This window comes from Nicotiana attenuata, chromosome 2 (genome assembly GCF_001879085.1).
Source record: "Nicotiana attenuata strain UT chromosome 2, NIATTr2, whole genome shotgun sequence".
Lineage (NCBI taxonomy): Eukaryota > Viridiplantae > Streptophyta > Magnoliopsida > Solanales > Solanaceae > Nicotiana > Nicotiana attenuata.
In genome coordinates this window covers 32,927,681-32,938,866 of record NC_031990.1, presented here as the reverse complement: position 1 = coordinate 32,938,866, position 11,186 = coordinate 32,927,681, and the positions used below count along the sequence as shown (strand labels likewise).

Genomic DNA, 11,186 nt, shown 5'->3' with positions numbered 1-11,186 from the left:
CTAAACTCCATAAATAGGGTCCATCCGGGAGGTCAAATACCGAAAATGGTTAGCAAACGTAGTAGTAGTCCCCTAAAAGGGAAACAAACTGAGAATGTGTGTGGATTATAAAGATTTAAATAAGGCATGCCCCAAAGACTCTTTCTCTTTTCCTAACATCGATCGCATGATCGATGCCTACTCTGGGCACATCCAAATACAGATGAACCCGGATGATCAAGAAAAGACCTCCTTCATCACTAAGTATGGCACATACTTAGTGATGAAGATTTAAATAAGGCATGCCCCAAAGACTCTTTCCCTTTTCCTAACATCGATCGCATGATCGATGCCTACTCCGGGTACATCCAAATACAGATGAACCCGAATGATCAAGTAAAGACCTCCTTCATCACTAAGTATGGCACATACTGCTATAACGTAATGGCATTAATGCCGGTGCCACTTACCAACGCCTAGTAAATCGAATGTTCGAAGAACAAATAGGGAAATCTATGTAAGTCTACATTGACGATATGTTAGTTATGTCCCTGCAAGCAGAGGACCATTTAAAGCATTTGCAGGAAACCTTCAGTATATTGAAGAAGTATAACATGAAGCTGAATCAAGAAAAGTGCGCATTCGGAGTCAGATAAGGTAAATTTCTCGGGTTCATGGCGTCCATCCGAGGAATCGAGATCAACCCCGACAAGATCAAAGCTATTGAGGATATCACGGTAGTGGATAATGTGAAGGTCGTACAAAGGCTAACCGGGCGCATTGCCGCCCTGGGGTAATTCATCTCGGGGTCTTCTGATAAGACCCATCGATTTTTCTCATTACTGAAGAAGAAAATCAACTTCATATGGACCCCGGAATACCAACGAGCCTTAGAAGAACTTAAGCGATATCTATCGAGCTCGCGTTGCTTCACACAGTGAGGGCAGACGAACAACTATACTTGTATTTAGCAGTATCAGAAATAGCGGTAAGTGGAGTCCTAGTCCGGGAAGAACAAGGTACGCAATTTCCACTTTATTATGTTAGCAGGACCTTAGTAAGGCCGAAACTAGATATCCTCACCTAGAAAAATTGGCACTCGCTTTGCTAGTGCCTCTAGAAAACTAAAACCATATATTCAATTCCATCCTATATGTGTTGTGACAACCTACACATTATATAATGCATAAACTCGAACTCTCAGGACGATAGGCCAAATGGGACGTGGAAATTAGCGGGTACGATATTGAATATCAACCCCAAACAACCATTAAATCTCAAATTTTGGAAGATTTTGTGGCTGACTTTACGCCGGCCCTGATACCTGAAGTCGAAAGAGAGTTGTTGCTAAACTTAGGGACGTCTTCGAGAATATGTACCCTCTTTATGGACGGTGCATCGAACGTAAAGGGGTCCGGACTTGGCATCGTACTGAAGCCACCCACATGCAACATAGTTAGACAATCCATTAGAAATGTGAAGTTGACTAACAACGAGGCCAAATATGAGGCCATGATTGCAGGTCTCGAACTGGGCAAAAGAAGCTTGGGGGCGGAGGTGATCGAAGCTAAGTGTGACTCCCTCCTTGTAGTAAACCAAGTAAACGGAACTTTTGAAGTTAGAGAAGAACGAATGCAAAGGTACCTAGATAAGTTACATGTAACATTAGATCGGTTCAAAGAGTGGAATTTGGAGAACATACCTCGCGATCAAAATAGTAAGGCTGATGCCCTTGTAAACTTAGGATCGTCGGTCGAAGATGACGAGCTTGACTTGGGGCAGTCGTACAACTCATGAGGTCGGTAGTACAAGAAGGTCACGCCGAAATAAACTCCACTAGCTTAACCTGGGATTGGAGAAATAAATACGTAGAGTATTTGAAGACCGGGAAACTTCCCTAAGATCCAAAAGAATTGAGGGCCCTGCGCACAAAGAAAGCCCGATTCATCTTGTCCGAGGACGGAACCTTGTTCAGAAGAATGTTCGATGGCCCGCTAGCAATATGTCTGGGACCGGGAGATACCGAGTATGTTCTAAGGGAAGTTCACGAGGGCACCTGTGGAAACCATTCAGGCGCCGGATCATTGGTTCAAAAGGTGATCAGAACCGGCTATTACTGGATCGACATGGAAAAAGATGCGAAAGAGTTCGTACAAAAATGTGACAAGTGACAAAGATATGCTCCGATGATTCATCAACCGGGGGAACTGTTGTCGCCATGGCCATTTATCAAGTGGGGAATGGACATCATCGGCTCTCTTCCATGGGCACCGGGTAAGGCTCAATTTATTTTATTTATGACTGACTATTTTTCTAAGAGGATTAAGGCACAGGCATACGAGAAGGTCAGGGAGAAGGAAGTCATTGACTTCATTTGGGACCACATCATATGTTGGTTTGGGATGCCGTCCGAAATTGTATGTGACAACTGGAACAGTTTATCGGCAGCAAAGTGACCAAGTTTCTCGAAGATCATAAGACCAAAAGGATCTTTTCAACACCTTATCACCCTAGTGGGAACGGACAAGACGAATCGACCAATAAAACCATAATCCAAAACCTTAAGAAAAGGTTGACCGACGCCAAGGGAAAATGGATAGAGATCCTGCCCGAAGTTCTTGGGAATATCGCACAACTTCAAAGTCCAGCACCGGGGATACCCCGTTATCATTGGTTTATAGAACCGAAGCTCTAATACCAGTCGAAGTCGGGGATCCAAGTATCAGATTCCAATATGCAACAAAGGAATCAAATGACGAGGCCATGAATACGAGCCTGGAGCTATTGGAAAGGCGTGAAGCCGCCCTTGTTCGATTGGCCGCCCAAAAGAAACGGATCGAGAGGTATTAAAATTGAAGGGCCAACGTTTGATACTTCAATATCGAGGACTTATTGCTAATGAAGGTCACGCCAAACACCCGAAATCCGAACGAAGGGAAATTGGGTCCGAATTGGGAAGGACCATACCAGATTCTCGAGGTCACAGGGAAAGGATCCTATAAGCTCGGAATGATGAACGGAGAAACTCACCTAAAAAAATATTACTGCTAAGGTACAACCCCATTTCATTTCCTTTTATTTTTGGACTAACACTTGCAGGCGATCGACAAGCAGCGGCACAAAGTCTTTAGGTCTGAAAACACGCGTTGCACTCTTTTTGCCTTGAACCGTTTTCGTCCCAAATGGATTTTTCGGCAAGGTTTTTAACGAGGCAACAGTGGATCGTGCTAACTTAGAATCAAAGGTCGATCACGAATCGGTGTTAATGATAGCATTAACAGTATCCGAGGTTCCTCTACAATCAACCTCGAATAATGGTGGGCATTACCCTTGGATATCGACTTTTGCGAGGAAATTACTTTGTAATAAAAGGGCCTCGATAGGTAGGATTTGTTGTAAGGGCAAAACAGTCAAACGAATCGTGCCCACATAGATTGCTCGAGCCCTGGCATAAAATATGTACGCATGTATAATTGTTTTGCACAAGAATAAAGAGAAGTACTTTCCTTGCAATTATCTTATGTTTTAGAAAATTTCCTCTTTACATCCCATTAATGTTTTTCGTACTTCCGAACTCCTAAAGATAACGAGCTCAAGGGCCGATTATGACCAGAGTTTGGATGATCAATCCCTCACTCGGGGACTGCCGTTCGAAAACAAACTCGAGCAGATCTAGCTATTAAACATGGGGGGCTTAAGACCTCTTAGGCAACCTCCGAACTTTAAAGGCCACGACCATACCCACTCGGGGACTGTTAACTTAGGCAAGCCTGTAAATGCGGGAAAGCAAGCCCACTAGGCGATGCCCGAACTAAAAGGCTACGGGCACATTTACACGGCTCGAAGACGTTTGAGAATCGTAACAAAAGATAGGCCTTCAAAAAGAAATTTTTCATAACCGGTTCTAAAGGCTACCCTCGACAAATTTGAGTTACCTACTTTGGGAGAAAGTTCCCGGTAACACCGAACCCCCAAGACGCTTCAAAATAGAATAATGTAAAGGCAGGGTTTGTTCGAACTTTCACAACCTAAGTTATTTTATGTTAATGCATTCCGACCTTTGTGAATACAAGTAATGAAGCAAAGGAAAAATTTGAAACCCTAAAGGGAAAAAAAGCCTTATATATATATTTACCCAATAGTCTTTTTATAAAGGCCAGAATGGCTTAATATAAAAACCTACAACGGTCGAAACGGCCTAAAAAGATGCAAAGAAGCAAAAAATAAAAACATATAATGTCCTAAGTGGCCCGGCCTTCATCGGAGGCAGCATCTTCATCCTCGGGATCTTCCCCGCCTTCAGACTCGCTTAAACTCTCGAAATCTTCCTCGGGAAAGGCCAGTTTCTGGGCCCTGGCTTCTTCTGCTTTGGCATTCTCGATTTCAGCCAGTATATCGAAGTTATGAGCATGGGCCCCCTCGAGGGCTTCCCTTCGATCTTGCCACCTTGCATGCTCCACCATACTTTTAGCCTGCGCCTGAATCGCCTCGGCGTCAGCCTTGTACAGAGCTGCTTTAGCGTTAGCCTCGGTCTTGGCCACAACCACCTCTAATTTGGCTGCCTCGAGTTCCTTGGCCAAATTCTCTTTATCAGAAATAGCTGAGTCCAATTGGGATTGAAGCTCCTCGATTTTCTTGACCTGTACCGAGATCTTATCTTTTGCAGCCCGGAGTTGGGTCTCGGTCGACTCCAGTTGTTCTTGGACATATTCTTTTTTTGAGGCTAAGATGTACATATTTTTCTTGAACTCCTCAGCCTCGGGTTGAATTGTATCTACTTGTGCCTTGAGCTGCCCGATCTGTTCAAGCCTCTATCGGAACTGCAGGATCGTATCGTTAGTCACTATGTCCATTTTGTCTTCACTATCGTGAAGTACTCGAATTACTTGCTCGGCCATCTCGGTATGCTCCCTCCGAGCCGATTCTAACTCGGCCAGAAGCTTCTCACTGAGAAGATTGCAGGTGTTCCTCTTCTCAGTGAGACCCAACCTCGGACTCGTGATGAGTTAATTCCTCCCGGTATCGGAGGAAAGTCTCATGGTGCAGCACCAAAGCCTGCAAACAAAAAGGAAGGTCTTATGGTTATTTACAACTTTAAATTTAAAATACATTAGGAGAAAGGCACACAAAGTTACTCGATTTAATGCTTGTTGAGCTTCATTGAATAGGAAGGGGGTTTCCACCGTGTCCATTACTGCCTGATCTTCTTCGGTTACCAAACACCGAAGGTAGCTAGCGACCTCCACGGGGGCAGAGAAAACTCGGGCATCCTCCGGAACCGAGAAAACTATTGACCGTCTTCGGTCAGGGTCGACACTTGGGGCCGGGAACCGGTCTACTAATTTTGGGCTCGAGCAAGACCCACTAGCTCCCGACGATGGTACCTTCTTTAGCATCGGTAAATCTCGGAGCCCAATGACATCCTCTGAGGCAGTAGACTCTAACCCATCTAAAAAGGTGTGGATATCTGTCGCTCCCTGAGGCCCCTCGTAAGCAAGACTTTCTAACATACCGGCCTCATAGATCATGGCATCTGAGAACTGAGGAGATCCGATAATGTCAATCACCCCGAGCACATCTTTCAGGGCATTTTTCTCTGCTCGAGGAATATCAGCCCCGGTCTCCCTCTAGACCTCTCTAGCTAGGGGCGGCGTGGCCTTACCACCTTCTTGTTCGGGAACAATGGCTAGACTTCCCTCGTCGACCTCCTCATGCCAAGGTGGTTCAACTTTAGCGCTCGCCGGTTCGGAAGCCTCTTGTATCGTGATTTCCGGCCCGCACGCGGACCACCAGCTTGGATTTATCTTCTTCTTCTTCTTCTTCTTCTTCTTCTTCTTCTTCTTCTTCTTCTTCTTCTTCGGACTCATCCCTTAGACGGTGGATTGAGTCTGAGGATAGAGCACCGGTGCTTCCCTTAGGCTTGCGCGACCTCTTCTTCGGTTTTTCTTCTCCGAGTTCAGGGAACTCGGGGCCCCTTTTCTCTTCATTTCATCTCCCTGCCTCAGAGCAGGGGACTCGAGAGGAACATCCTCATCAACGGATGGAGGCCTCATAGCAACATCTTCGGGGAGACCTACAAAAGAAAAACAGAGCCAAGAAGGATTCGATAGTGCAGGGAGAAAATCAAACATTATTGAATCGAAAAAGAAAACTTACCATGATTACGGGTCTCCCATCGACCCTTCGATAATTCGCGCCATGTGCGCTCGGAATATGGTCTCTGTGACACGAGACCCTCGACCCATTCCTTGAAATGGGGAATTGCATCCAGAATTCGAGACACGGCTACACCGCAAAAACACCGATAAGAAGGAAGGAAAGGAAAGAAACAATAATAACAGAGAAGTTATACTTACGCTTCATGTTCCAGTTCTCGGGAAATGGCATATCCTCGGCAGGGATCAAGTCCGAGGTCCTCACTCGAACTAATCGGCCCATCCAGCCTTGGTCCCGATCCTCATCTATGCTCGAGAACGGAGCCCTAGTTACCCCGGAGAGCAAGTTTGATTAATCCCCCTCGATATAGTCGGGTACTGTACATGCGCATAAGATGATTGAGGGTAAAGGCACATCCCTCGTTTTTTCTCACAAAAAAATGAAGAATGATCACTATCGTCCAGAAAGAGGGGTGAATTTGACTGAGGGTTACTTCGTACCTTTTACAGAAGGCAGTAATGATAGGGTCTAAGGACCCAACATGAAGGGGTAAGTGTAAACACTTAAAAAGCTTTCTACGTGGGTAGTAATTGATTCCTCAGGCGAGGGCATCGCCACATGTTTATCGGCCTAGTTACAATCCTCTTTGACTTTGGGGAGGAGATCATTGGTGATAGTGCATATCTATCTCGAGATCGGCTCACATCGACCCGGTATCGAGTAAGTTTTTCGATCTTGAAATCAGCACCGATCAGGCACTCTTCTGGAACAAACTCCTCAGGGAGTGGCTCTGCCGTAGTCCCATCGCCGACAGGCCGTGATGATGAGGCTTTTTCTTTCTATCACTACAACGAAAAGTCTTATTTGCGACCAAGTTTTAGCGATGAGTTAATAATCTAGTCCCTAAAAGTATACTTATTGGGACGAGATATTTCTCTAGTCATTGTTTTCCCATTTTATCTTTTTATTTAACGACGTAACAAGTTCTGGTCCATAAAATATAAAATTCTGGTCCCTATACTTTAATTGAGGAAAAGCGCCACTTAGTTATGCATCTAGAAAAATGAAAAAAACGTAAAAACACTCGGACTGTAACTCCTCTCATCTCACTAAAATCCTAAAGGGCCTAAACCCTCGTGACTCCTCCATCTCTCAAATTCATCTCCAAAAGAATGACTCTCGCCCTCTAAAATTTTCTCTCAGCCTTAAATCTCTTTATTCAAGCTGCAATTTCTCAGGTTCTGTTCTTTCTCATCTTTCAATCTACATATTTTTCTTTTTTCTATATTTTGTATTGAAGCTTCAAGGGGTTCTTATTTATTTTGTGAAATTCTCCATTTTGTGGGTTAGGATCTCTTTAAAGTATTTTCAATTTAATTCGAAATAGGTTTTTAGTTTAGCTGTTATCGTTTGCTTCTAATATTGGGTTACGTTGTCGAATAGAAGCTAGAGTTTACTTGGCTTTTCTAGATCTGGTTCTTCAGCTATGGTCTGTTGAAGTTTTTTAGGGTTGGGTTCCACCCTTTTTGTGAACTTATAATTAGTGAAGATTTAAAGCTTTAGGAGTTCAACTGTGTCAGGTAACCCTTTCGGAACTCTCTGTTTGTTTGACCGATATAACGCCGCTTTATGAAACTAGTTCATCTGCTTGTGGCTCCTTCTAGCTATGGTTTGGCTAGGCAGAATGAATCTCTCTCACAAGATATTCATCTACTTAATTCACTCTCAAAAAGGAAAGAAAAATGATACATACCTTTGCGTGGCTGAGAATTGAGAACCTTAACAGTTTTGTTGTTTTGTATTTAAAATCATTGTATAATTTTTATTTTGTTGGTTCAGTGATTTGAATGGTGACTGCGCCATAATGAGATTGATGTCCTATTCAAGACTAGATTTAGCTATTGCAGAAATTGTGAATTTACGGGAACTCGATGGAGGATTAGATTTGCCAAGAAAATTTGGTGGTCTTCCACACTCCATGATAGGTTCTTTCTCATGGCTTTGCAGTTGTTTTCTTGATTTAGGTGTAAAATTATACTGTTTATGGTTATATTTACGTTTTCTACAGAAGGAAAAGGGCGACTTTAATGGGTTGCATTTGTTTTTCTCTGTTTCTATTCATTACATATAGCTTCTTACATTAGGAGTATAAAAAGAAAAGATTTGTGAGGGACATAGCAAATTTTCTACACAAGATGCTCACTCTTGAGCGATAAAAAGTTTTTGAAACATGTACATGTAAGCTTGTTAAACAATTATGCCATGTATATTCCATTCTCTTTCTTTGCCGTAGCAAATATTTGTTATTCTTCCAAGCCAGAAAGGAATTGTTAACAGTCGTTGGAACTTTTATCTGTTGAAAGAAGGAAACTCTTAAAGTTACATGCATATGACAGTGAAACGTTAAACCTTAGAAGCTCAAAACCAGAGACAAAGAATGAGAGGGGCTTGCTTTTCACCTTATCTTCTTGGGTGCAAAATTTATTTCAGTTAACAATTGGCTGTTGGAGAATAGTACTTTTAGTGGTGGAGTATGGTAAAAATTTTATTTATTGAAATCTTTGAAAGATGACTCTGATATATTGAAGCTTTTTGGAGTTCAAATACTCTTTGTTCCATCTCCTGTTATGCGTTTTCTATTTTTTTTTTTCAACATTCACTGGGTAATTTTTATCTTGGGTACATAAAATTTTATTCATTGAACTTCTTAATTTTATACAGCTATTCTTTGGGGTGGATGACCCACTATGGGGAGAAAAAACAAGACTATTTTCTTGATAACTAATAAGATTATTTAGTCGAAAGTGTTGCTTGATTGAAACGCATGCATCAAGATCATGCAAGTCCTATTGATTCTAACTCAAGTATGAATTCCATTATCCTTTTTCTTGAATCATTATTGGTGTAGTTTGAGTAATTATTTTTCGGACTTGTTTGCATGTTTTGGGTAGTACTAAGCTATGATCAGAGGCGGATCCAGGATTTAAAGTTTATGGGTTCCTGTCGTAATCTCAAATTAATATATAATAATAACTGGGTTCACAGCTAGATATTTATAGATATTTAATGAATTTATTAATAAAAATACAGGGTCTACGCAAAAGTTACTGGGTTCCCGCGAACCCAGTAACTATACTCTTGATCCGCCACTGGCTATGATAATCTCATCATCTTGCTAAAGTTTTGGAGAACCATTGTCAGATTGTCAGATTGATTGCTTCTAACCATTTAAGATAGTGCTTTGTGATTTACAATTGGCTATTTTATAAGTTCTATCAATCTTGGTATTTATATGCTAATGTAAAAATGAGTCAATTAAAAATAAAAAGTGAATCCTCGTGATTTAAGTGCATGCGTTAGTTATATTTGAAGTGAATGAACTTTTATGAACCTGGAATATCCAAATTTAGATTACTGATTCATTCTCTTGGGTTCTACTGTGGTGATGGAAAAATATGGCCGACTGTATCTAATACTTGAGCTATCAGTGGAGTGGGTATAAGATTATTTTGCAGTATTCGTTCATTGTTAGCATTTGATTGGTATGTATTGGGCTTCATTAGAATGCATTTTATCTCATCAGTGTAGATTGTTATAAACAGATAATTTTGTTATTCCATTTATTCACTATTATATGTATATATGATCGATGCATTGATGAGCAATATAACTGAAACCTCTGAAGCAAATTATTTAATTGAGTTTGTTCCTTTTTCATTAAACTCAAGCTTTCCTAACTAATATTAGAATCTTCTACCATATACCACTAGAAAGGATGTTGAAAGAAGATGGTATAGTTTATCTCTACCAATGGCATTTTAAACTTTAATTTTGTTCCTTAGGCTAAGTGTCACTTGGATCTTGGAGTGTAATATTGATAAATAAATTCCATCTATTTACCTCTCATCTAAGCAAGATTGCCATTTTTTCTGTGTGTTCATTCCATGGAGATCATTTGAATATTTTGAGATTCATTGCTTCGCTGTCATTGATGAACTTTCTCATTTCCTTACCGTTTCTACTAGTTTCTTATTTTTAGAGCATGGTTGTTCCTTTTCTTCTTTTACTTTTCTAGTTTCTTATTAATTAAGCTTGGCTATATTGTTGTTGGCTTCAGAACATGTTGTTCAATTTAGCAACAATAATCGCCTCATTATTTAATTAACTTTTTATGGTCGATTTTTGAAGTATTCCTTACTTGATAATTTTTTACTAATTTTTACAGCTTTTGAAGACTAGCATACAAGTGAAGATGCTTGGTTGAAGACTTCATACAAGTTAACAAGTTGATTATCATTTTGGTAGGACTGTTAGGCAAAAGGTTGCCTTATTTTTGAAGGATTTAGTTTTTGAAAAGGTAAAGCTTTATATCTTTTCACTATGGATGTTAGTTTTTCTTTTTTCCTCAAGGGGTTGTGTAAGCAATATATTGACTTATACCATGGTCGTACAGTATACTATTGAGATGTTAATACAATACTTGTAATTAATTATATGTATGAAATCCGATATTTATTCAATTTGTTGATATTCGATTGATTTTCTGTATAATAAATTTTATAATATTCTTATAGCAGGACCAAAAAAATCATATATTTATTTTGTTCTATATATCCCTTTTAGGACCAGATTTTCGGTCTGTATAGACATATAGGGACCAACTGATACCTTATGCTTAAGGTGTTTAGGGACCAGAAATATGATTTCTAGAATGTGTTTCTAGAGACCAGAAGGTTGCCGGTCATTAAAACATTAGGGACCAGTGAAGAAACCTCGCCGTTATTGACCTTTAGTGGCAGAGGCAATAACGACGGGTCGCGACCAGATTTCTCCGGGACCAGAAACATACTTTTAGGGACCAGATTTCTCTTCGTTAATGGTCATTTTTCTTCTAGTGTATGGAACGGTCTTAAAAGTTTTCGCCAATTTTAAGCAGAGATGAAGAAAAGGAGAAGATTGCAAAAAGTTCAAGAAACCTGGTCACAAAAGGTGGAGAATGAAGAGATTCTTAAAGAACAAGAGTAGAAAAAGCTTTTTTGAACATAAAAGTT

General features: G+C 40.7%; 1 long non-coding RNA gene across 1 annotated transcript; it reads left to right on the top strand.

Moving 5' to 3' along the window:
* On the top strand, window positions 7,188-10,639 carry LOC109206812. Its single transcript, XR_002064908.1, has 3 exons — window positions 7,188-7,373; window positions 7,975-8,120; window positions 10,361-10,639. It is a non-coding gene; the product is annotated as an uncharacterized LOC109206812 (long non-coding RNA).